The sequence below is a fragment of the Lygodium microphyllum genome, chromosome 5 (assembly GCF_053477565.2).
Source record: "Lygodium microphyllum isolate KBCC chromosome 5, Lygodium_microphyllum_v1.1.10, whole genome shotgun sequence".
Lineage (NCBI taxonomy): Eukaryota > Viridiplantae > Streptophyta > Polypodiopsida > Schizaeales > Lygodiaceae > Lygodium > Lygodium microphyllum.
This window is the reverse complement of record NC_141139.1, coordinates 107694354-107722178: the sequence shown is the minus strand read 5'-3', so window position 1 is coordinate 107722178 and position 27825 is coordinate 107694354.

Below are 27825 nucleotides of genomic sequence, written 5' to 3'. Positions count from 1 at the left end.
ACCACATGTCCCAAACTTATGGGAAATTCCCATATTTCCCAATATGGTGTTAAGCCATAAAACTAAAGGAACAACTCAAACAACTCTTAGATCAGGGATACATTAGATCCAATAACTCACCCTGGGGAGCTCCAGTGTTATTTCAGAAAAAGAAGGATGGGATTCTCCGTCTTTGCATTGACTATTGAGGGCTAAATCATGTAACAATCAATAATAAGTATCCAATTCCAAGGATTGACGAACTACTTGATTGACTATAAGGAGCAAAGATTTTCTCCAAGATTGATCTCAATTCAGGGTATTACAGATCAGAATCAAGCAAAAAGATATCCCAAAAACCACTTTTAGCACAAGGTATGGTCATTACAAGTTTATCATAATGTCATTTGGATACAAACGCCCATGCTACCTTTGACAAATTAATGCAAGATATATTCAGACCTTATCTTAATGATTTTGTCCTTGTATTCTTTGACGACATCTTAACATATTCCAAGGATGAAGGAAGTTACGAGTCACAACTGTGGACAGTTCTTGAGACAATGCAGACTCATAAGCTCTATGCTAAGAAGAAGAAGTGTGTGTTCTTCAAGAAGCAAATCGAGTATTTAGGGTCTATAGTTTCAGTAGAGGGAATTTCAATAGATCTAGTCAAGGTCAAGGATGTACAAGATTGGCCGCCCCCAACCACTATAAGCAAAGTTTGTAGCTTTTTGGGTTTAACAAGATGGTATCGGGTCTTTATCAGGAAATATCCCTTGATTGTTGCACCCCTCACCGAGCTACTCAAGAAATAGGTTGCCATTAAATGGACCCAAGTTGAACGGTCTAGCTTTGACAAGCTTAAGCTAAGTTTAGTCACAGCCCCAATTCTCAAACTACTCGATCTTAGCAAAGAATTCGAAGTGGTGACTGATGCAAGCTCTCTTGCTTTGGGATGCGTACTCATGCAAGAAGGACATCCATTAGCATATTCCTCCAGAAAATTGAAGAATCACGAGAGATTATGCTACTCATGACCTGGAATTACTTGCAATTATCCATGCTCTTAAGTTATGGAGACATTATCACTCGGGAATAAATTCTCACTGGTAACTGACCATAAAAGTTTTAAATGGAACTTCACTCAACCAGATCTAAATATAAGGCAACATCAGTGGATCGAAGTCTTGCAATAGTATGATTTTGAGATTAAATAAAGACTAGGCAAAGATAATGTAATTGCAGATGCTTTAAGCCACAAATCATTTCTCAATGAACTTATCTTAGAAGAACCTCTTAGAGCTAAAACACTAGCTACAATGATATCAATGCCTAGCAATCCCATCATCGAGCTAGCCAAGGAGAAGGAAAATAATGATCCCAAATATCAACAAATAAGGAAGGAAATTCAGAATAAATAACAAAATTCTAAGCTTAAGACAAAGTATCTTAACTTCTTTGTTGACGAAGGACTTGTCTACTTCAGGACAAGATTATGTATTTCTTCAAGTCAAGAACTTAAGAAGAAGATACTATGGGAAGCTCATGATTCCCCATTTTTCAGGTTATCCTGGCTATGCTAAAACTCTCAATACAGTTAGGAAAAGCTATCATTGGGAGAAGATCAAAAGTGACGTACTTAAATACGTAACTAAATGCTTGAGTTGCCAACGAATAAAAGCCGAATGAGTTAAGCGCTACCACTTGATATTTCTCAAATGAAATGGAAATTCATTAGTATGGATTTTGTAGTTGGATTACCCTCAGTTCAAGGAGGATACAACTAGATCATGGTAATTGTGGACATGTTGACTAAGGTCCACCTTATTTTGGTGAAAACGAACTACAAAGCCTTAGATATTGCCAGATTATTTGTCAAAGAAATCTTTAGCTTCATAGACTGCCAAAAAGAATTATTAGTGATCGTGATTCTCTATTCACTTCACATTTTTGGAAGGGATTATTTGAAGCTCTTGGTACATAGCTTTGTTTTAGTACAGCTTATCACCCTCAAAGTGATGGGCAGAAAGAGCATGCAAATCAGGTCATTGAAGACATACTTAGGGCATATTGTTGTAAAGAACCCAAACAATGGATACAATATCTACCTTTGGTGGAATTTGCTTACAATGTGTCCTATCATCAGAGCATTTAGATGACCCCATTTTAATCTCTATATGGGAAAAAATGCCCAACTCCGCTAAACTTCTCCAACCTTACCTTGAAGGTTAAAGCTTCTAAGAAGATGCTTGAAGAGATGGACGAACAAGTCAAAACCATCAAGCAAGATATGCAAGTTGCTAAGGATCGACAGAAAGCCTATGCTGACCAAGGGAGAAAAGAGCGAATCTTCCAAGTAGGGGACAAGGTTTTTATCCATGTATGCCCAAAGAGGAGTTCTTTATCCTTGGGAAAATTCAAGAACTAAGCCTAAGATATTGTGGACCTTACAAAGTCATAAAGGCTCTTGGATCTAATGCTTATAAGCTGCAACTTCCTGAAACCCTAAAAGTTCATGATGTATTCCATGTCAGTCTCTTGAAGCCCTATGTACCTAATCCTGATAATATCCTTGATGATCAACAAGTTGTAATGCTGAGCCAAGGTTTACTTGAACTTCAACCTGATAGAATCTTGGATGTAAAAGAAAGAATCCTTAGGAATAGGACCCTTATAGAATATCTCATCCAGTGGAAGGATTATCTTGAAGAGGATGCCACTTGGATTGATGAGGTAGCCCTTATGAAAGAATACCCCTAGTTTCTCTCGAGATAAAGACATCTCGATTCTTTAAGGAGGGAAGAATGTAATGTCCCCATTACTTATTTTATTTTAATGTGTGTATACATTCCAAAGAAAATTGATTTATGTTGCACATTAAAAAAACTAGCTCTAATTATGAAATTGACTCTCATTATGAAGATAATAATAATTATTAATGAGGTATTATATGCCAGTTCATGGAAGAAAGACTTGAGAGACCCTCCCAAGACTAGCTTATTAAAACTGTGTTTGTAGTATAGAACAACAAAAAAGAACTAGCCTAGTGGACAGTCAATTGGTAGTTAAGCGCACTTGGGTGACGACACTGCCAGGATGGGTGACCTCCTGGGAAGGTTTTCCTACAAGCTAGTGGGAGCTTCTCGCGTGAAGCCAATGGCACCAATGAAGCCTTTGTAGCCCATTGCTAAGTATGCCAAGGTCTATGCCAAGGTCCAAGAGACTCTACTCCGTGAGACGAAGAGATCTCATTCCATTCAATCGAAGGAAGGGGACACACATGTCTCTCATCCTCTTCTACTCTAATCCGAGAAGAGAAGACATTGAAGAACTTTATCCTATTCTATCAATCTGGTTAGAAGTCATACCCCTACTCTCATCCCTATTCTGTCTACTAGAGAGCGAGAAGTATTGTTTCCGCAAGAAAAGAAGAACCATCCACGAGGCCTACATCATTTAATCCTGCAATAACAATTATCATCATCAAGAGTCTTACTCCCTTGCCAACCGGTATTACTGTCGTGTTCTTCTTCTTCTACGAATAATATTTCCATCATGGCCCTGAAGAAAAAGAATTCAAAAGCGGGAATCACGAATGACCCTACTAACGTGGAAGCAATAGTTGGAGTTGCGAGCACCTGTGTAGATAGCAACCCTTTACTAATTGTGATACCACATGTTTTTCTAAAAATTTATATCCAAATTCAATAGAATTAAGATAAGTCCCTTGAGAAATACAGCGATCTTAGAGTGTGCACTTGATAAATTATTAGAACATCTTGTAGGCTAGAAAGTGTTAGAAAAACTACAAAATTCTAGAACTCAAGAGAAATCATGATGAATTTTTCAAGATGGATTTATTAAGAACGAACCCCGAAGAATTAGTCAAGGATATAGTTTAATCTAGAAGCTTTGATAGAAGATTTTAAAATCGGAAATATCTCTAAGTTAAAGAAATTGACTTAAGGCCAAGAAACTTGGTTATAAGAATAAACCTTAATCCAGGAAGTTAGAGACTCCAAAATCTAGATATCCTTAGTTAAATTTCAAGGGGAAGATTTGATTATGTGAAATTCAAGTATCGATTGCTAATGGATTAATCATCACTTGAAAGTTGGATGATTGATTGAAGTCATAACTGCTTGAAGACATCAATCTTGTTTGTGATTTTTTAGATTAAATCCTGATTGAATTAAGTATGGAATAGATAAAAATAGAGGAGCCCTATACCTCTTCTAAGGATAGGTGCTGAATCCCCATACCAAGAGGGGATGTTTTTACCGCCGTGGAAAGCATGGACCGGGCTCTGATGGCGAGAGGTCTCCCAGTAGGGATCACATTGAGTAGGAGGTGGTTAGGATGCTAGGGGGGACTCTGGCTAGTAAATCCTTTATGCACCTAGGAACTACTTGGTCCCTTGTATGGCCCAAGTTCTACTTGGGATACCTAAAAATGCTAGCTATAGGTGGATTTGATCTTGGTGACGTGCAGATGTGCTCGATGAGGCAGCACATGAAATTGTAATTTTTCTCTTATATGGATGGAAGAACACACATTATGGAACATAATTAATGAATTTGTTTTATTTTGATTGTATGTCCATGAGTAAATTACACAAACGAAAAACTGTGCATAAAAAGGATTCTTTTTAATTAATGAAGCTATTTTTATATGTTTCACGCAATGTGGTAGGTAATTAGATAACTAAGAAATTCCATAGAGGGAATCAGGTGGATGGATTTCCAACGAATCTAGTCCTATAGCACGGTGGTCTCGGTTAGCCGAGAGGTTTCTCTAAAAACAAACGCTAGGAAGAAACTCTAGGAAGGGCCGATTCGCTGACTTACCTAGGGTTTGGTCTCAGAACCCAAATTGTAAATTATCTTAGGGGAAGGGTATGGCGGCTGTGCTAGAGCACTATGGGGGATTTCATAAATCTTAGTCTGCTATTGGAAAAAGTGTTGTAATCCATGAACCAAGGGTAATGGCAGTCGCTCCTTTTGGACAATAAGCCTCTCAAAGGACACCTCCGGATGTGAGCTAGTTGTTGATAGGTGATTGTTAGGTCAATTAGGAACCTTCAAGTTGGTCCTCTGTGGGTAATGACTGGATGCTTCCCTTGTGAGATAGACCTAGGGTTAACTAGCTAGACAAAATCTGATCATTTTGTTAGAGTATGGATGGGAACAACTAGAAGGTAAACTTTGGGCAACTACTAAAACGTTATCTGTCACATAATCAAGGGCAGGTACATTACACTTTTCCTTTCTCTCTTTCTCTCTATCATAATTACATGTATATTTTCTCATTTAGTCCACACTTAAAGTAACCCCATTATTTATAAGATGATTCTAATTTTCTTAATATATGCAATAATGCTTTCTTTTAAAAAATAAAAAATAGATAATAAAGAATGTTCAAACATACATAACTAGATACACCACCTTATAATGTAGGCTTTATACTATCTAATTACAAAATAAAGCTTAGGAAGCAATTAGTTTACTCAAAGCATTTGATCATAATACCTAGCATATATAAATAATAGCTCATTCTTAAAAATCAAAATGATAACTCTACTTACTATATGATTTATATAATTTCTAAAATAATGAATATAGAAAATATGTTGAATTTTATTAGCATAAGTAAGAGAAGTAAGAACTTATCTATTGAGTCTCATGTAGCTTAAAGATTATTAAAAAAGTTGCATCATTTACTACTGAAAATTGTCCAAATAGTATGGGCATATGTGATTCTTACTCTTTTTCTCCATGGCAGGTTTTGAGATCCAATACTCCATGATATATAATACATGAATAACCATGTAATAAAAATGCTCATCAAGTGAGTTATTATTCACCACTTCTCTCATCTTAAAAAAAATTGCAAGTCTAAAGGTTTTGCTATCCAAGGTCCACATGAGATTCAAACATATCAATTCTATTATATCCACAATCTTCAAAAGACAAATCTATAAGTAGCAACAAAAGAGATTAGATAACTCTCTTTCTCTCTCATGTTACTTCCATAATTAATTTGATTAGATTATATATTCTATATAAAATTAATTCTATAAAATAAAAATAATTTCTTAATAGTAAAACTTCATTTACTTTAAATAAAGATAAAAAATAATGATCACATAACTCTCAAATTAAGCCTTTACTAAATTCAAAAAAATAATTACCTTAAGCCTAGAACTCTCAATACAAGTTTTTTTTTGAAAAATCTATCATAAATAATTAAATATTCTTATTAGAATTCTCTCTCAATTTTTTTAAAAATAAGAATTAAACTAATCTAAAAGATTCTATTTTTTCTTTTTTTACTTTTGAAATATCTAAATTATGATATTGAGTTTTTTTTAAAAATATCGTTTTTTTCTCAAAATCATTAATAAAATAATCACTGTCTTCTTCTTTAAAAGAATTTTCCTTAATGAAATCTAAAAAGAGATTTCTTAGTGGAATAAAAATTTGATATCTTAAACAAAGGTAAATAGATTTAAAAATTATTATTCGGCGAATGTGATAGAAAGTTTTTGGTATAATCATATAGACAAAGAATAGAAAAATACAATGATATCTCAATCAATATAGATTAAGTACAATAACTATATGGTTATTAGAGATGGTATTCTTTTTTTGGCTTGAGTAGAATAATTTCCAAATATGCTGAAGCATAAGAGCTTTCCTTTTTCAATAAAGAAACTATTCCTTTTATGACTTAAAATAAGAGAAAAAATTAATAACAATATATCTTTATAAAAATAAGTATAAACCATAATATCCTTCCTCTATAACTAAAAAGACGTTGAATAGATTTTTCTTGCTCCTTGATTCTTTGCTCCAAGCTTTCCATCTTCATGTTACCCTCTATTATATACAGCTTTGGTAGATGAATTTTGAGTGTGAAGGATACTATCCAATCATTCTTGATTCATGTTACCTAGTTACAAGATCAGCTCCATCACACGTAGTTTGCCCTTCTAGAGGCTCATCTTGTGGAGACCTCGGTGAAGACTATGCTCTATAAGCTCTCTCTAGAGTTTGATAGAGTCACCAATGCTTTACCGGCCTAAACATTGACGCAAGTGAGCTTTACACATATGTCCTCATCGCGATGCTACTTTAGCATGAAGCGTCTTCACAATTTTTATAGGGAAGGCCTCTATCTCAATATGGTTGCTCCAGAGTGGGGCATTTATAGCTATTGAGGGGGGTGCAGCAGGAAGAATAATTCAAAGGCAAAATGTTATCACTATGGTAAGAAGGGACATTTGTGCAAGGATTGTAAGGAGTTAGTGGCTTCAAGGAAGAAGAAGGAGACATAGAACACAAACTTCTTTGCCAAGTAATCCACCTCCTTTGACTCTGATTTCAACTTGGATCATCTAGTCCAAGGAAAAGGCCAAAGCGCAGAAGGATTCCTCTCTCTTTCAGGTGGAGGGAAGGGCTTTACGGCCCCTCCTTTAGTTGCTTTCTAGTGGAGGTGATACGGTCCTCTCTCATGACTCTCTCATGCTAGAGAGGGAGTGTGAGTGTGGTAAGGTGGGACTGGTGAGCCTCATCTATAGAGGTGTATAAGTGGACAAGTTCTAGGGAGGGACTTCCCTAATGCATTGACTGAGTTGGAAGGATTTAAAATCCTGGAGCATTCGGATTGACTTCTAGGTTCATGATTGGAGCATGAACATGCACAAATTGGAGTAGAATATCGAGTCATCCAACTTAAGAAATTGACACCCATCCCAAATAAGAGAAGCCAGTGCAACAAAGCATAGGGATAGGATGTCAAATGCAAGGTCTCAATGTCGATCTACTCAAGATGGAAGACAACTTGAAGACATTTTGTTTCAAGTAGGATAGAGAGAGCACAAATAGGTCACTCAACTATAGAACCACTGGCAAACACCTTGATTAGGCTACATTAGGGAAACTCAAGGTTCAATAGCACTCAAATGCGCAAAGTTGAAAGCATGTAGTAGCACATATCACTAAGAGCACTATTATAGCTGCCTAATACCATGCCAGAATAGGGGACAATGATGGAAGCAAGAGGTTTACTAGTATCAAAATTGACCAAATTGGCTGCCACCAAAAGGATAGAGATCTCCAATTACAATGATACAAACTGTGTGCCACAAGATTGTAACTATAACTTTAACTGGAAGTCCTCCAAGTTAAAGAATAGAAGTCTCCCAAGACAAACTGTCAAAGTAGCAGCCTATGATAATTTATAAATCTATGAGGTGTTGTAAAAACTCAACACCTTTATGCCTTCAAACGCTTTTTCATATCAGGCTTTGCCTACTATTGAAAGCAACCTGGCCATACAAACCCCAACCTATAAATTGGCAAGTGCTTTGTAGTGCCTTGACTTTGTGAATTGCAAGAGGGTTTTTGGTCTACAAGGAGAGATGCATCAAATGAGGGCTAGGGGGGATGTTATGATAGAACATGCCATAGAATATGAGTGTTGGAGCCAAAGGGCCTACCATGATCATGGAAGTGACCTAATTATGCAGCAGGTTGCTAGACATTAAAATAGTGCCTCACGATTCTCTTATAGGGGAGAACATCTTGCACATAAGAGCTAGCTATTTTATCATAAGCAAGGGTAGTAAAGCTTGTGATCTTCTATCATAAATCTCAGACAGCTTTGTGAAGGCCTTGTTTGTATCAATTTTCTTCATGCGCATAGGGCGGCTACAGTGAAAGGCTTCATATTTAGCTTGATAAGCATGTTCTTTGGCTATTTTGGAGCTATTTTGGTTGCAAGCTGATCTGTGCTACATGCCATTGGATTATGCCAAGCACATGCTAGATTTGAAGATTCAATGTATAAAAATATTGGCAAAATCAAATTGTAATCTAGTATTTACATGCATATATGGGCCCAACCTACACCAGTCCTCCACACCCTTTCTCCACCATGCTCATCTCGAGAAGAGGGCAATTAGGAGAGCAACATTAAAAGTGACACATACAAGTAGTCACATTCTTGAAAAATTCCACCTTTACACCTTTGATCACTTGTATACAGAAACAAAATAAACTCTCTCATGGAGTGACTATTGTTAGGGTGTAGAATGTTTGGGAACATCCCACCATTGCTATCACTAAGAGTTGACTAAGCCCCAATGCTAGCAAGTGTTCACAGAGTGTCCATGATAGGATCTTCATTTTTCTAAGCATGTAGGGGTACTAGCCTTCCTAACAATAACATGCTGGACAATTCTAAACCACAACAACCATCATTTCCTCCCACCACCCAACTAATGTGTAGCATTATCAATCATTGAGGTCTTTAGTCTAATTCTTTTGAGATCAACTAGCAAGATAGAGTGCAAATGCAACCATTCTGCAAATAGTTGTGTCACATTCTCTAACAAGTTTGATTGATTAATGGCATTGACATGGTTGAAGAGGGCATCATGTTGTGGGTTTTGCTTCACAATAGGAATTTGCAAGACATACAAGCTTTGCAAAGAATCCTTGCTGAGCTGAGTCACCTAAATTTCCTTGCAAAATAATAACTAGCTACTACTTTCATAGAGGATGGATTTGCCTAGATGATGGATTTGCACTATTCATGGCAATGCCTAGAAGCCCATAAGTGAAGTCTTTGGAAAGGCTACAAACAAAGTTATTATGCTTAGATTGTTCTTTGAATCCCTTCGAGGAAAACATCCATCAAGTAAGTCATCCACTTCAGGTAATATCCTTGTAAGATCAATATAGAGATCCATGAGGAGAAACTAAAAAATGATCACAAGAAGGGGGGCCTACAAGTCCAGTTTCACAATGTATCATACTTCGGATTGTTTTGCCTCTCGGATCATACATCCAAACACGTATCTATACCACATCAAAAGTCCAATCACTCCCACCTGGATTATAAGGTATTAAGAGCTCGATCTTCTTATCCTATATGTATCCATCTACATTAGTGATAGCTCATCTAACCTTTGTTGTAACTCAAGCTCTCTAAATCCACCAAGATCATATGGTATCTCTAGCTTAAGATTTTGTATAAACACATATTCCTTATCCTCATCTTCATTACCAAACTACTTATCTTCTATTGGATTCTCCTCTACATCTATATCTTCTACATCTCTTAGCATGAATTTGTCTAAGTCTAGCCTTGGCTTACCAATCTTCTATATCATCCCAAGATTTGCAAATCCTCTTAGATCATATGGCATGATACTAATCATATCATGCTCCGTAGAAACTCCTAAATCATATCTTGCATGTACATAATTTTCCTTGGTCTTCCTCCATATCTTGCGAAACAACTAGCAAAATCATTGATGGAATATCTTTACCCCATCAAATCTCACAATCTATATTCAAATCTAGAATATCTTCCTTGCACTCCTCTCTATCTCTTGCATCTTGCATATGGTCAACCTTAATTAAAGTATCTATCACTACCATGGTATCATCAAAAGCTACAACATGTTTATTATTGACTTGTTCTACTATTACAACATCTTCAATTACGATCAAAGCATCTATATCTCCAAGAAACTCATGTCTTGGTCAAGATCTCTATTTCTTTAGCACTCTCTATCAGTGTCTTTGTCATATCTACTACATATTGAATTAGAGTCTTAGTAGATGGATTCTTTGCATTAGATATACCCTTTGTCAAAAACAAGTCTTGCTGCAAATGGTTAGCACTTGATTTTGCTGACTGAAAATGATCTGGTGTGTGCTCTTTGGATTGCAAAAGGACAGATCCACACCGTGGATGCTAAAATAATTTAGCATTAAACTCTTTTAGCCAATGTAATTTAGTCCTCTGCAACTCTATTGCATGTCTGAGATACTTTAGCCCTCTTCTCTGTTTATTACTGAGATAAATTAGTAGATAAATCTTCTCATTGAGAAAACTTAGCATCCAACATATCCAATGTATGTTTTTGCACAAGCATGTATCCACTTTGAAACTCTGTTTTTGGCATGCGTAAAATATCTATAGTAGATACTAAACATGACAATCCATATGCTTTGTCAATACTCTCTTTATCCTATAAATAACTCTATCCTCTCAACTCTCTCTCTTTCTTACCAACATATTGCCATAGCTTTGTTTTACTCTTGGGTTTCTTCTCAACATGTATTCAATAAGTTGAAGCATCTCCATGGTTAGATAAGATGTCCACATGGTCATGTCCTCTAGAATCCTATTTATATCACCCTTGCTAAAGTTTGGAGTAATTTGCATACCACTCTCAGTCAAGTAGATTTTTCCACTCTATCCTAAAAAAACCAAGGTCTTTCTCATGTCATCTCTAAATGACTCACAATCCTTGCACTGATGATCAGGACTATCATACCAGATACATCTCTTAACATAATCCCCCCTAGGCGGAGCATGTGAAGAACTTGCATTTCTTGATGTAGTAATTGGCCCTACAATTCTAGAAATATTAAGCTTTAGATCTCTTATATATTTAAATAACTCATCCATATCATCATTCTTGAGTGGCAGAGCTATAGAAGCTAGTCGCATAGCCATAGGTACTAGTCCGAGCATTGAAACAAGTATGGGCATAGGAACTCAAGTATGCATAATGGTTGTAGGCATATGAGTGGGAGTCACAAAAAGAATAGAAGACAATACAAAAATAGGAGGAATCATAGAAGAGATCGTACCGTATCTTGTCCAATAATGTAGTGATTTCATCCTTTGTATCTTGGTAGTTGGTATTTAAACCATAGACTGCAACTTGTCCTCCAAAAGCTCTCCTAGCTATGCTTGAAGTATTGGGTGTGCAGCTTGTAGAAATAGCTCTATCTTCTTAGGCTCTAAGGATGCTTGAGCTACAATAACATATTCATTTTAGTTGGTCTAGGATCTCTTACACATATTCATTGTAGTTAGTTTGCTATTGGTATGGTTAATGGCATGGATGCTATCGATGCTTCAACCTTGGACTTCTTTGGGTCTTTGCCAGATTCTACGTCCCCACAATAGCAGGTCTCTTTGTCCCTATTACTGAAGCTTTGCCACTTGGCACTAGGCCAAGCCGATTCACCAAGTTTAACATGTATTGCATCCATGCCACCACATTGCTTTGGTCAACTCCCACTTTCTAAGTCTCTAGGGTGGTGGTAAGTGTGGCAATCATGGATAGTGGTGGTGGGTACATGGGGGCCTTTCCTTTGCTTAGCAAAATTGGCCCTTGAGCTCTTTCCTTTGATGCAGTGTTGGATCTTGGTTCATCACTTGGGCCTCTCCTTATCAGCTCTTCGAGGAGGGAGGCTTGCTCTACTAACAACCATAAGACTAGGGCCATTTTCTCATCATCTTCTCTTTTCAGTATTTTCTCATCCTCTTTTTGCTTTCTTTTTTGTTCCACCCTTCTGGAGTCCTCTTCCACATTTATTAGTCACTCCTCTTCTTCTTATTCCTTCTTATTCCATTCATCTTCTAGCTCTTTTGACTCCTTTTGTGTGGCTTCTAATTCTTTGTCTCCTTTCATTATGGTTTTCTTCTTCTTTCTTGGGATGTTCAACTTGACTTTTCATTTTTCTCCTTGGCTCAATGGGACTAAGCCCTCCTTCCCTTCCCCATTAATAGCTCTCACTCGAAGCCTCTTGTTTTCTATTGGACTTGGAGTAGAGCTTCCTTCGTTTTTGAGGCTTGCTCTGCTTCTTCCTTCTGCACTCTCGTGGGCTCTTCATCCCCCAAGTTTCTAGTGGAGAAAGAGACTAGGGTGCTTATCTTTATGGGTGATTGCACATGAAATTCATGGGACAGTGAGTGCTTGGGCGTTTCTTCCACCACTTGTATTTTTAGGTCTCCAACGGCCTCTTGGATGATGGTGGTGAGCATACCTCCAAACACTATGTTGGAGGCCTTGGGCTGCTAGCTTACATACATAGCCATTCCAATTGATTTCATCTAAAGACTTAGTTGTGAGGCTCTCGAGTAGTGGCACTCCAATCCTTCTCATTAAGGCATTGTACCTTTCACTAGAGAATAGAGCATGGACTATCTTTGCATGTAGCCTGATGTCTAGGTGGGGGATGTTGGCTAAGCTAACTCCATCATTTGTGCATACTTGGGCTGCCTCTTGGGCTTGTTGACCAGTTCTAGAGATCTTTCCACCATTTCATGACTCAACTCAATTTCCACTCTGTGAGTCTCTTCTCCTTGCCTCACTATCACAGTGCCACGGTTTCTGTTAGCATCGAAAGTTTGCACGAACTTCATGCACTTGCTATAGTCAATGGCTTGGCTAACCTTCTCCATATATTTACTAAGATTACACTAGTCAACAATTTGTTTTACTACTTTCTCTTCCATTGCCATGTATTCTAAGTTCTGGATGCTTTTGAACTTAAGTTGATTAAATGCCTTTTTTTTCACTGTTAGACAGTATTTGGCCTGCTCTTCTTTTGTGAATGAAAACTTGCTACCTTTGTCATACCCTGCAATCTTAGGTTCTTGACATGATGCAATAGCTCACTATTAGTTCACTTGAAATGACTTTTTGCAAAAAGATAAGTGGATCATGAATATATGCTATGGAAAGATGAAATGCTTAAGTACAGAATGGAATTTTTTGCCTCAACCAGTGCACACAGTCCAAATAAGAATTTCATGAAAACTTTTCTTAAGTACAAATTGAATTTTATTTGTCCTTTTCACTTTTAAAATTTGGTTTAAGGTTCAAGTCATGCCTTCTTTTCCACCTTACCCCCTTCCCCTCAGGAGTGATGAAAATTCTTCCTAGAATTGGAGGATGAAGGGTTAAGGGCATTAAGTGCATGCTTGTTATGCTTTGCTTTGTCATGAAGCAATTGTAAAGTTCGGATTATACTCCAATTGGATGTGACGGTCCATGTCATGAGGTGGTCTAATGCCTACGTATGTAATGTAGGTTAGGATATTTGTTAGGAAGTCATCAAAGTTCATCCTACTGGCGATGTGCAATTCTTCCTTGGTTAGGATTCGATTGAAATAGGAGTGGGCCATAACATGTTCCTCTAACAGTCAATTGCATGGCCAATATTGTGAACAAGGTAGGAGCCACATAGGTTGGATCATACTTAGAGGTCATAATTTGTGAGTCCTCTTATTCGCATTGTAGACGAAGAGTGTACCATTTATGCAAAAAAGAAGACTCAAAGTTGGCTAGCTTTTTCAACTCTTCTAGCTTGTGGCTTGTTGCAGAGACTTTTCTCCTATTATAGGATGTGATTAGCCATTGTTTGCAAGCTTGCTCTTGAGAGATCTTGTTGGCAATCAATTCCTCAACTACCATGGGAATCTTGATAAACATGAATTCGCCAAGTGCATGGAAAGGAGCATACATTTGTTGCTAATGGCTCATTTAGGAGGCCTAAGTCCCAGCCGTTCATAGCTCCTAGTAGCTAGCATGGTGAAGGTGATGTCCAATCATCTAATGCAAGTGACTAAGTTATCCCATGTATTCGTGGCTAGGTAAGTTGTGAGGATTAGGTAAGTCGTCCCCCATATTCATAGTAAGGTAAGTCATTCCCCGTATTCGTGGGATAACTTAGAAACTGATACTTGGTTCATGGATTGGTCAATAGGGTGTTTAGTGGCCATTGTGCAATGGGTTGGTATTGGGGCTCAGGTGATGCGCTGCTTTTTGCTTGTGGAGCAGTTGGGATAGTGGGAGTGTCAGGTTGAGTTGTCTAGGGGTAGCTGGTTGTGGTTTTGGTTGATAGACTCATTGAGGGGTTTGGTGCTTTTGAGTCAATTGGTTTCTCATTCCTAGCTGGCTTACCATTTTGTGGAGATGGGCTAGAGGGCCTAGATTGAGGGGTGCACATGCTACTCATAGTCTTAGGCAACTAAATCCAATCTTGCCCTTCGTAGTGGCCTTGAGTGCATAATAGGTCTTTGAGGACCCATCATGGCTTGATCGTTCATCTACTTCTCTAGTACCAGCTTTGTCTCCTAGACCTAGGGCGTCAGGTTTTGTGGTTAGGGTTCATGCGATTTAGCTTTTAGGAGGCTGTGGTGGTTGTCATTTGGCCACCCATTTTAGCGTTGCGAGTCATAGTTGACTTTGCTGTATGCTTGTTTCTTGAATGCACGTCCTACCAGTGATTCCTTATGGCGGCCTTAGTGCTAGGCAATACACAGAATGAGGGTTGTCCCCCAAATGGGTTGAGCTTAGCGTTAGTAGGCTACAGTTAGGGCCGACCAATGAGGGTCCAACGATCATGTGTAAGGATATTAAAGGCAGATTCCTTGTCAATAAGTGCATCGAAGGCATGCGTCTTCTAGGCTGTCATTGATATGCATAGATAGGCAGGTGTCCTTATCCTCTGTCTTGATGATGGTGGCTACTCTTATGGTCACATGTGGTTCTAGCATTGGAGGCTCATATAGTGGATGCATTGGATGGTAGTACTTCTTAAGGCGAGTGCCATTGAAGAAGCCTACACCCTCTCCCTCAAGGGTCCTAAGCTCTACGTTGCCAGTTCGACTAATGTTGTGGACTTTGAAAGACCCCAATCATGTAAACTTCATCTTCAGCTTATGGCTCTTTACAGAGTATAGTAGCACTAGATTGCCTTTCTCAAAGTCACATTTTTTGACATGTTTGTTAAAATAGCTCTTGCGTCTTGCTTGTTTATATATTAGCACATGGGTAGCTAGGAATCAAGTCTTAGAAAGGTGTTCTAGCTCTTCTAGACATTTTGTCCAGAGTTTCCTTTCTCTTACGCTACCACTCTCAAGCTTGGAACGAAAAAATCCATTCACAAGATTGCTTTGATCCCATAGGTAAGCTTGAATGGTGTTTGCCCTACAGTCATCTTGTAGGTTGTTCTCTCTGTAGGCCCATAGTGCTGCCGTGAGTTTATTGTCCTAGTCACTACACGAGGCAAATACTACTTTAGTGAGGAATTTCACGAGGATCTTATTCGTAGATTCCACCTGACTGTTAGCTTGAGGATAGTATGGTGATGATTTTCTATGGATGATCAAGAATGTGGATGGTAAATGGGCAATCACTTCATTAATGAAGTGCGTGCCTTAATTACTAACTAGCCAAAGCCATGGTCCTAGTCTTATTCTTCCTGATGGCTTGAGCTTTTGCCCATTTTGTGAGATAATCCACCATTCCTACAATGATGTATTTTTCCTATGAGTACTGCACTATGGGGCTAATTGGCCCAATAAAGTTGATCCTCGACTTTTCAAAGGGTTGTCATGCTATTACCAGGGTCAACTCCATCTTGTCCTTACGGATGGGTACTTTGGTACTTTGACATTCGTTGCAATACTTCACAAACTTAGCAGCATCGCAGAATAGGGTGGGCTACCACAGCTGAGATTGTAGCACCTTCTATGCTGTAGTGTCTCTAATGGAGTGTCCTTTAGTAATTCCACCATGTGCTTTAGCAAGCATATCATGCATTTCATGCTCACACATGTATCTTCGCAATAACCCATCCTGTCCTTAAGGGTTGAATCTTAAGGATAAGGTGCCTTTAGCCTAGCCTTCTCTATATAGATCTCTCAACCAATCCATACTCTACAACTTGGACTATATCATCTATCCAATATGACATTAAATCAGCCCTAAATAGGTCTCTCTACTAGACATGCTAAACACGTGCACATTAGGTAAGTCCTCTACCTGCATGCCCTCTCTAGCAGCTTCTCTTGTGGTTATGGGGGACATATAGTCTGCTAATATAATGCTACCTCCCTTGCTTACAACCATAGACAAGTCAAGTTCTAGAAGCAGAAGTAACTATTTAGCTATGTGTCTTGTAGCACAAGGTTTATTTACTAGATAAAGCAAAGCTTGATGGTCAATGAAAAAGGTAAAGGGCGTAACTAAAAGATAATGGCAAATTTTTTTAAGAGCAAATACTATGGCTAGGACTTCCCTCTTTGTTGTGGAGTAATTCATATTTGTATTTTTGAGTTGTTTACTAGCAAAGCTCACAAGATAATGAAGATTATGTTCATCAGTTTGGCACAAAAAAACTCCCACAATGAACTTTGGGGCATCAATGTGCACATGGAATGTTATGTTCCAATCTGGTGCTTGTAGGATTAGTGCAGTCATGAGAGCCTTTTTTAGTTCTTATAGGTGCGTTGGCATTTCTCGGTCCACTTGAATATGGTCAGTATTTTGTGAAGGGGTCTAATGATCAATGAATGGTTCAAAATGAATCATTGATAGTACCTTGTGTGTCCCAAGAAGAACTAAACTCTCTTATAGTTCATGGGTGGTGATAAATCGACAATGACTCTGACCTTGGAGAAGTTGGTGGCAATGTCATTCTTAGACACCATGTGCCCTAGGATACATCTATGTTTTACCTAGACCTAGCACTTCAAGGGGTTCAAGGAGAAATTATATAGCCTACACCGCTCAAAGACTACATGAATTTTATCTAAGTGTTTCCTCCAGCTGGAGTGAACATATAAATCATCAACAAACACCTCCTATTCTCACCTAAGCATGTCCTTGAAGATGCCACACATGAGATGATGAAAGGTAGCTAGTGCATTTAGTATCCCAAATGGCATGACTATGTAGGCAAACATGCGCCATTCCATTGCAAATGTTGTCTTCTTATGCCTATTGTTGGGGTGTACCTGCACTTGGTTATAACATGAGAAGTTATCTAGGAAACTATAGGCCTCTTTTTCTGCTACTCTTTTGAGCATGTACTCCATGTAGGGTAGTGGATAGTTATTTCTTTTTGTCGCAACATTGATTTTTTTATAGTTTATGCACACTCAAAATTTTTTGCTATTCTTCAAGACAATCTTTATGGGCAATACCTAGTCTGTCTGCTCGATTTCCTAGATAGATTTGACCTCAAATAGATTATCTATATCCTCCTTAAAAGTGTGTGTGCAGACATAGTGTAAAAAACTCTAGAGTGCAGCTTTGAGAAACTCTACAATGCAGCTTTGAGAAACTCTAGAGTGCAGCTTTGTAAAAAACTCTACAATGATCGGATTGATGAGTTACTTAGAAGAGATGCTGATTGGGAAGCTTTTAAGAAAGCTTTGAGAAAAGAGTTTTTCTTGGAAGATGCAGGATTGGTAACAAAAAAAACATTTACAGATTGGATTGAAAAGCCCAATAAAGGGTTGGTTGCTACAACTTTGCTCTGTGAATTTGAAAGTTGGTATGTGCAGTTAAACGCCGATGAGAAACAATCATTGGAGAGTCAGAAAATTGATTTGTTTTTGAAGGTTGCAGATCTTGTCTTGCAGGAGAAGCTAATTGATCATTTAGAAGATGCCTCTTTTGAAACAGGGTTGAACTCAGATTGGGTTAATGTAACTGAGGCAGTGCATATGTTGGTAAAGAGAGAGCGAATGAAATTAAGATGGGGTATAGGCACTACACCTGCCAGTGTTCAGAAGGGGGCAAAAATTGTAGCCAAGGCGTTTGTAGCTATGGCGGAGCAGCCGGCTATACCTTTTGGTTCGGCTCTTAAAGGTGATGCTATGGATGAATTAATTAAAGGCATGCATTATTTGAGGCGCTAAATTTGATAGAAATCTATGCAAATGTCAAAAAATTGGATGTCAAGGTAGAAGAGAAGGCTTGGGCAACAACCTGAAGGCCGTATAGAGAAGGATACAAGAGGAGACGCATTTGGTGTGACAATTTATAGCATGAAAAGCAAGACTATACAGCCTACCGTGAAGCGGAAGCAAAAAGGTTAGTCTTTTGGAAAGATGGTAAAATACATGCAACAGAAACTGGTTTTCCAATAGAGCCAAATTTTGGAAATGGTGGCATGCAAAAGAGGTTGGAAGATATGGATGTAAGAACAACATTTTTTGCCATAGATGCAGCCACATATGGGTTGAGAATTGAAAGGATTGATGAAGCTCATAAAGGAGACATGGTTGAAGCAAAATCTCGCATTTGGATGCAAGCATTAGATTGCATGAAAAAAGGCAAAACAACAAAGTTTGAATTGGCTAATGCAAGTTAGTGTATACGAGGGAGAATAGGATGGAGTGCACTCGTGGATTCATTTTCAGCGTATGCTTATTTGACTGAGGTTCATAATCAAGAAGATATTGTGGAAGAAAAGAGATGAAGAGATGAGGACACTGCTGGTCCTTCCTCTTTAGGCCCATCTAAATGCATAACAACACAAAGTAAAATGGAGCAGCAAAAAGAGGCTGCAAAAGTCATACGTGAGCATGCTATGGAGGATGTATCTCAAGAGAAGGGACAAGAAGGGAAGAAAAGGGGCAAGCAGCCCAGTTACAGGTTACAATCAAATCTTGAGACTGCCACACCTTAAACAAGTCTTGGAAGATTGCATACTTGGCAGTAGAGTGGAGTTCACACTTGGCGAAGTTCTTGGAATCAAAAAGCGTGAATTCCATGATGCAATTATTGATATGTTGAAACGGAAAAGATAGTTTGATGGTGGTGAAGTTTTGCAAGCATTGATGCAGGTTGACAAAGACATAGAGAAACATCTTTAGAGGGAATATGATGATGCATGTAATGCTGTTTTGGAGTAGGAGACATAGAGAAACATCTTTAGAGGGAATATGATGATGCATGTAATGCTATTTTGGAGTAGGAGACTGACACTGAAAATGGGCTAAATAGGAGTATAGATAGCAAGCTTGTGGCTAAAAATGGTACTACGGGCATCACTAAGTATAGATAGAAGGCTATGTTTAATAGGAATGTCCATCAACAAGCACATGAAGAAGAAGATGCTCATTTAATTTCAAGCAGTCATTATTCATGAACGCATTGGGTTCCTACTACAACAGAGACAATTGTTAAAGTGGGAGAAAGAGAGACGCCTTGCATAGCTCTCATGAATCATGGTTTTGAAATCAATGCTATGGCATGCAGCTTATATGAGAATGGAGGTTGGCTGATTGATGCAGATTCGGGATGGCGCATGTGAACAACAAAAAATTCATTAGGGGATCTTTATGCGGCTTGTCCGAATGTACCCGTTGTGACTATTGGAGATGTTAGGATGAATATCATTTTTTTGTGTAGGATTCATGTAGTTATCTTGGTGATTTTGGGGTAGCCCTATATTTCAGAATCAAGGCTGGAAACAGAAACCTTGGATGATGGTTCTTCATATGCTTGGGTTCGGAGTAAAGACAATACAAAGGCAATTCAGTTTCTCATTGTATTTGTGAATCATCCTTGCAATCGAGATAGGCTGCAGGGTAATTCCATGCTACCTAATGCACCAGAGTTTAAGGGTTATTAGATAGCACTGCTGTAAGTGGAGGTTATGGCAATGCCTCTAGGAAGATAATTATGCCTTCAAGAAAGGGAGAAAGTGTGTTCGCGTTTGGATTACAGGAATGGATAGCATATATTCTTTGGAGTTTTAAGAATATTTTAGCCATGTGCACGGTTGAAAAGAAATATGTAGGATGGGCTGAAAAAGAACTGAAGACATATGGCTTGATGGCTACAAATGAAGGTATTTCAGGGCTATTTTCATGGCTAGTTGATGTTGATACAGTCATTGAAATTTTTGTAGCAATTAATGTTGAAAACAGGGCATAAAAAGAGGTTATTTATATTGACACTTTAGAGATGTATGAAGTCATACAAGAGTTGGATACTGAGCATGAACATGAGAATATGGAAGAAGAAGAGGTAGAAGATGAAGACATTGATATTTCATAGGATACTTCTTCTGACATTGCAGATCCATAAGACTTTGGCACATGCTAGAGGATGTGTAGGTTAGGAGGGGGTGGATGTCATGCTGCTATGCAGATACATTGTGAAAAACTCTAGAGTGCGGCTTTCTTATTGATCTAGAGAGCAAATGCCATATTAGTCATTAATATCAAGTTTGTAGTGTGGGTGTTCAAAAATACTAGATTTTTTGACAAGTTTAGCCAATTTTTGATATTTTAGATATTATCTATTGTAAAAAAATCCAAAAATTACAGACAAATTCTAGAATAGAATGACATGTAAGAGAAAATAGGTAGCTTTCAACCATTTTTGGGAGGATTTTATGTAAAAAGAAGGATTGGTGAAATTGCGTGATGCGCGATCATAGTTTTCAAGCAGTGCATAGCACTCTGAACTAGGAGATGAAGAAAGAGTGATCTGGGAAAATTCTAGGCAGGTGTCTTGGTATTTTACCTCCCTTTTGGAGCCAATGGAAGTATTAGATTGGCGGTTTGAGCAGCATAGAGGATGGTATTGTTTTATGCATATTTTTGTCTACAAGAGATATATCTTATCATAATGTAGAAATAAATTGACAGGCTTCACCTTTGTGAGTATTCTTCTACATCTTCTATTTCTTTGAACCCCTTCTGTTCTAGCTATCTCGTGCGAAGGCAAAGCTCCTGGAACAAACGGGCTCTACAGTTAGTCTCGTGACAATCCGTTAATACCAGTGTGTTCCTGGTAGTGAAGAACCCCTTGTTGTGCTGTTGGATCGTGAAAGACCACTCTAAGGAAGCGAAGGACCACCGAGGAAGTCTCTTTGAAAGTCGTTTTTCTTCTCAAAGAGAACACAAAGCAAAATATCATTAAGAATAAGCTTAAGAGCTTTATAAAAGCTTAAGCTTTACTTAAGCTTTTCAAAATCTGACGATGGTGTGGCAGAAGGACGTACTATAGAGGCCGACAGCGATGTCAAAAAGCTCTTGATATCCTGTCGATTTCAAAATAAAAGCTATTAATACTTTATTAATCTTAAGTTTTTAAACTTACTAAGGCTTCAAAAGTTCAAGTTTAAACCTCCTCTCAAGTGCGCATTCACACTCGTCTTATCTCGAACCGGTTTTCGACCTCCCTGCAAGCCCCTATTCACACTTGCGCTATGATAGAGACGAATTTCAGCAAGTAGAGAATCGCACGCAGACTATACGGAAGATGTATCGGCTTGAAAGAAGGCCGACATCAATTTTCATAACTGTGAAGAAGAAAGATTGCTAAAAATCCACTAAAAAAAAAACAAGCATTGTAAACTCGACCTTGAGCTACGCTCATCCCGCTAACAAGATTTCGAGTGTGCGAGGTTGTTTGAAATTTTGCAGGATGACATATCAAAATATAGAAGATTTTATGACCGAAGGTGATCTATCAGAACCAATGATGGAGCAAAAGGTGGACCTAATTATGATGCAGCTTCAAGAGGAATGAAGAGCACGTCAAACTTTGCAAGCTCAATTGGCCAGTCTTCAACGATCTACTGTCAATCAAGATGGATTGCAACATGAATATATTATACGACGTACGATCGATGTGACACTTGAAGCACAATCTATTCAGAAAGAAGCCAAGATAAGTAAAATAAATTTCAAATTTTGTACTTTCAATGGGTTACAGGATGGAAAAACTATACTTGCTTTTATCAGTCAGTTTGATGATTGTTTCCATGAAGAACAATATGCTGAAAAAGAAAAAATTAAGTGTGTCACTAATCATTTAGTGGACAGAGCATCCCTATGGTGGAATGTTGTCCGCAAAAGCATTGATTGTCCTACTACTTGGGAGACTTTCCAAAAGAAAATTTTACAGAATTTTCTTCCATCCCAATTCCACAAAAAAGCAAGCAAACAGTGGGATCTTCTGCAACAAAGAGATTGCGAGCTTATTTCACAATATACCAAGTGTTTTTGGAATGCTTTATTGCAACTTCGAATGCTCGAAGATGTACATGAGGTGACCCATAAGCGCAAGTTTATGTTTGGTTTGCTTGGTCACTTCTATGCGGAAGTGAACATGTTCAAGCCAACGACTCTTGAGGATGCGATTTCCTTGGCCCATGATGCTGAAGATAAAATTCGAGGACAAGAGAAGCGACCACAACAACTCTCAAACAATGGTAATTTTGGTACAAAGCAATTCAATTCTAACTTTCGAAGATTCAATCAAAACCGATTTGTTCCATCTTCATTTCATAAATCTTGGACACGACCCCCTGGTTTACTATCAAACACAAATCCAAATTCTAAGCCATCTCTTTGACCAAATCCCAACGTTCCTAAACTTCCCGCTATTACCAATAACATTTCGAAAGCCAAATCTATATTCTGTTATAAATGCCATCAACCTGGACATCTAGCAGTGAATTGTCAATCCAAAAAGCCAACTGTTCACATCAACTATTTGGGAGCGACTGAAGATGAAGACCATGAAGAAATGACAGATTTCATGGAAGACGATGACAATAACGACACTACTTCTCAGATACTTTACCAAGTATACCAAATCCTCATTCTTTATTAACGATGAAATGTTTTGTGCATGGTAAAGAAAAGACTGTTTCACATGATGATGGGAGTACACATGATTTTATTTATGCAAAATTGGTCAAAGAATTGAATTTACATACTATTTTCACTCATTATTGTATCAAGGCTGCTTAAGCACTAGATACAATGGAACACAAGAAGTGCGTGACTTAGAAATTAAAATTGGTAATTATGCTAAACGTAGAAATTTCTTAGTTATACCTCTGCAATCTAGTGACATTATCTTAGGAATGCCTTGGCGTCATCAGTATAATCCCGATATAGATTCTTCCACGCATTCAATGAATATTTATTCTAATGGAAAACAAATCACATTGCATGGTACACATCCTTTTGATAATTTTCCATTGCTTAGTCATACACACATGCTAAACGTGCATTAAGAAAAGGTAGAAAATCCTACTTAATCTTGGTGAATGAAATTGAAGTTAAGGAAAATAAGATGCATCCTAGGCACACACAATTTCTTTCACAATTTAAAGACTGTTTTGTTGCTGACTTACCACCTGGTTTACCACCCACACGTCCTAAAGATCATAAAATATACTTAATTCCAAGTTCTCAACTACCATGTAAAGCACCTTATTGACATAATCAAATTGAACAGAAAGAAATTCAAACTCAAGTTGAAGAATTGTTAACCCGAGGACTCATTAGGCCTAGTAGTTCTCCATTTGGTGCACTTGTCCTATTAGTTAAAAAGAAAAACAACACCTATAGGATGTGCATTGATTATCATGCCCTAAATAAGATCAATGTCAAAAATAGATATTCGATCCCTAGGGTAGACGATCTCATGGATAAACTACAAGGGATTGCAATATTTAACAAAATAGATCTTAAATCTGGATATCATCAAGTATGACTGGACACATCTGACATTTCCAAAACTGCATTTAGAACTCAATTTGGACATTATGAATTCCTTGTTATGCCTTTTGGTTTAACTAATGCACCAACCACATTCAATCGTATGATGAATTGTATATTTTTGAAGCATCAACATTGTGTCATTGTTTTCTTTGATGACATATTGGTTTTTAGTAAGAATGAGAACGAGCATTATGAACATTTATCTTTGGTTTCCAAATTGCTGAGAGAGAATCAATTATATGCTAATCCTGAAAAGAGTGAATTTTTCCAAACACAAATTGAATACTTAAGACATATTGTTTCATCTGAAGGTATTAAAGTTGACCCTAAAAAGATAGAAGCAATTTTGAATTAGCTGATACCTAAAATGTGCATGAATTATGTTCTTTCTTAGATCTTGCTAGCTTTTACAGAAAATTTGTGAGAAAATTATCATTGCTTGCATTACCTTTGACCAAATTATTAAAGAAAGGTATTGTGTGTCATTGGTTTGAAAATCAACAAAAGTCTTTTTATTTACTGAAACATGCCTTAACACATGCTCCTATATTGCAACTCCCTGAATTTAATAGACCATTTTTCCTGGTAGTCACTAACGCTAGTGGATCTAGAATAGGAGCTGTCCTTATGTAAGATTCCCATGCCATAGCCTACTCTAGTCGCAAGTTTAAACCCTTTGAACTTAAATATTCTACCTATGATAAGGAATTGCTAGATGTAGTACAAGCTTTACGTTAATGGAAACACTATTTAATGGGATTTGAATTCATGATTAAAACTGGCCAACAAAGTATAAAACATCTCCTTAGCCAGCCACAAATATCTGACTGACACATTAAATGGGCTGCTTTTATTCAAAGTTTTCATCCACCTATCCAATATCAACCCGGAAAAGAAAATGTCGTTACTGATGCCTCGAGTAGAAGACCAACTATTCATAATATCTCTGTGATATCTTTTGATTCCCTTATCCCTATGAAAGATACCTATGAATAAGACCCCAGTTTTCAAGCTGATTGGAATAAATTAATTGCCAATAATTGGATTCCAATTGATTCATTGTTTTATGCTAATGGATTTATGTTTTATGAGAAAAGGTTATGTGTAACTGTTCCATTTAGATCATTTGTGTTGCACGAAATTCATTGTTCCCCATATCAAGGCCATAGAGGTATTATTTCCACTTTACGTACATTGATTGAAGGATTTTATTGGCCACAGATGGAATCTAATGTTTTCAACTTTGTATCTGAGTGTTTAATTTGTCAAAGAGTTAAGCAACACCATGGTAAGCAGTATGGTTTGTTAATGGATTTACCAATTTTTGAAAGACCATGGGAACATATTTCAATGGATTTTATTATTGGTTTGCCTAACACTCAAGCTAATCACGATATGATTTGGACTATTGTAGATCGGTCTAGCAAACATGCATATTTCATTCCATGCAAGAAAACATTAACTGCATCTCAAGCTGCTCAATTGTTTTTGAAAACTGTTTTCACTAACCATGGTTCATCAAAAGTTATTATTTATGATTGTGATTCTAGATTCTACAATAATTTTTGGACTATGTTTGCAAACTTAGGAACAAAGATTGATTTTTCATATGCATTTCATCCTCAAACAAATTGACAAATAGAAGCTACAAACAGTACAATCTTGGATCTTTTACGTGCATACACAATTTTCAAACCACAAACATGAGATACACACTTGCATTTACTTTAGTTTGCATACAATAACACTCCACATGCAGCTACATGAAAAGCACCTTTTGAAATCATTTATGGATATAGACTGCCTACATATATTACTTCATTGTCAAACAAAGTTAAAGCTGCTGATGATATTGCCAATATGCATGTACTATTTTTGATGAAGTTAAAGATATGATTGCGAGAGCCCAGCAATCATATACTAAACAAGCAAACAAGAAAAGAAAAGCTATGAATTTCACAGTTGATGATTATGTTTGGTTACGAATTGAAAAGCGAAGACTACAAAGTGTTGAGAAACACCCTGTTGTAAAATTAGCTTCTAGATTTTATGGACCTTTCAAAATCATTCACAAAATCAATGACAATGCCTTTAAATTAGAACTACCTTAACATTGGAAAATCCACAACACTTTTCATATAAGTCTGTTATGACCTTTCAAAGGCCAATTACCTGTCCACCCTGTCTATGAAAATCCTCCTTTGTTAGAAGAAGAAACTGAAATCCTTGAACCTGAGACTATTTTAGATACCGACTTTATGACCACTAGAACTGGCCGTAGATATTCTAGATATTTGGTGAAATTTAAAAATCATCCTATCGAAGAGGCCCAATGGATGCATGCTTGTGACCTAAGTGCTTACCCCTCACTGCTCGCTCCACATTGAACTAATAGCGATTGAGGACAATTGCTATCCCACCTTGGGGGTATGATGCTAGGAGGCATATTCCACACTGGATTCCGTGAGGTTTTGCGATGGATTCCGTAAAATTATATTTATTTGACAGGGCTCGTACACAAGGTGGATTCCTTGTGCAAAAAGTCGATGGGGATGCTTGTCCTTTTGGGGCGTCACATTAATTTAATGTGCAAGTGGGTGATTCCGCAAAATGCATATTTAAATTAATGGACGTTTATGAGTTTAGAGTGTGAACTCGTATTAAATTCAGGTTAGGAAAGAGTTCCAACCTATTTATTTATTTTGTAGCTAAAGACTACTAGCTATTCACTTTTTTCGATTTAATTTTATTATTTTCTAACAATTGTGAATCCTTCAATTGACATGTAGAGTAGATGGCGGTGGCGCTAGGAAGCACTAGGTGATAGCGTATATCCAAGTTATTTAGAATAAATTATCATTTTTGATGGGTGCGCGTCTTAGGCGTGGAGCCAATATTTATTTTGACGCACTTATTTATTAAAGCACTTGATATATATTTATTATTTTTTATGCGCGTGGACGCACGATTTAAATATTCATTATTGGTCATTGTATTTGGGCACAACCCCACTCTTAGGGCGCCCAACTGCTTTATTCTTTATTTGGACAAAAGTAAACACAAAAGCTAAAGCATGCTAATTGTAAATTTGGGCTATTTTTGAGCTTGGAGATGAATAAAAATAAATACATGCTTTGTGGAGTGCTCACACAAGGCATGAGGGGAGATTGTATCCAATTGGTCTTCTTGCTTCATATCGTGCAAGTCTATTCTCTTAGATTTTGGAGTAAAAAGTAGAGTTCTTTGTTCTTGGGGACCTTCCGGTGCTCGCTACGTACACATATGGCATCCAATTTGTGCACTAAGAACAAAATAGAGAAAAAATGAAAATTGTGTAGGGATGCAAGCTAGAGAAGGATATTTAATCAGAATTGAATTTTGAGGTGACTAGGGTAGGTTCACAGAGAAAAACAGTAAAAAACACACACGAAAATACCCAAAAATATAGAAAAGTTAATAACAGACAAACCATACATTGAAATGATTGGTGGTAAAAAGGAAAAATATCAAGGGAAAGGTATAGGTCAGGGTTTGTCTCATCAGATTGCTGTTCTGAAGTAAAATGACATGTTCGCATGGAAACACATTAAATTGGTAGAATTTTTTTAAAAAAAATTAATAACTTGTGATGCGTGGCACAGAATTGGGGGTTGTAAAAAGGAAAAGTGGCCAGGTCAAAGGGAAAAATAGGGTTAT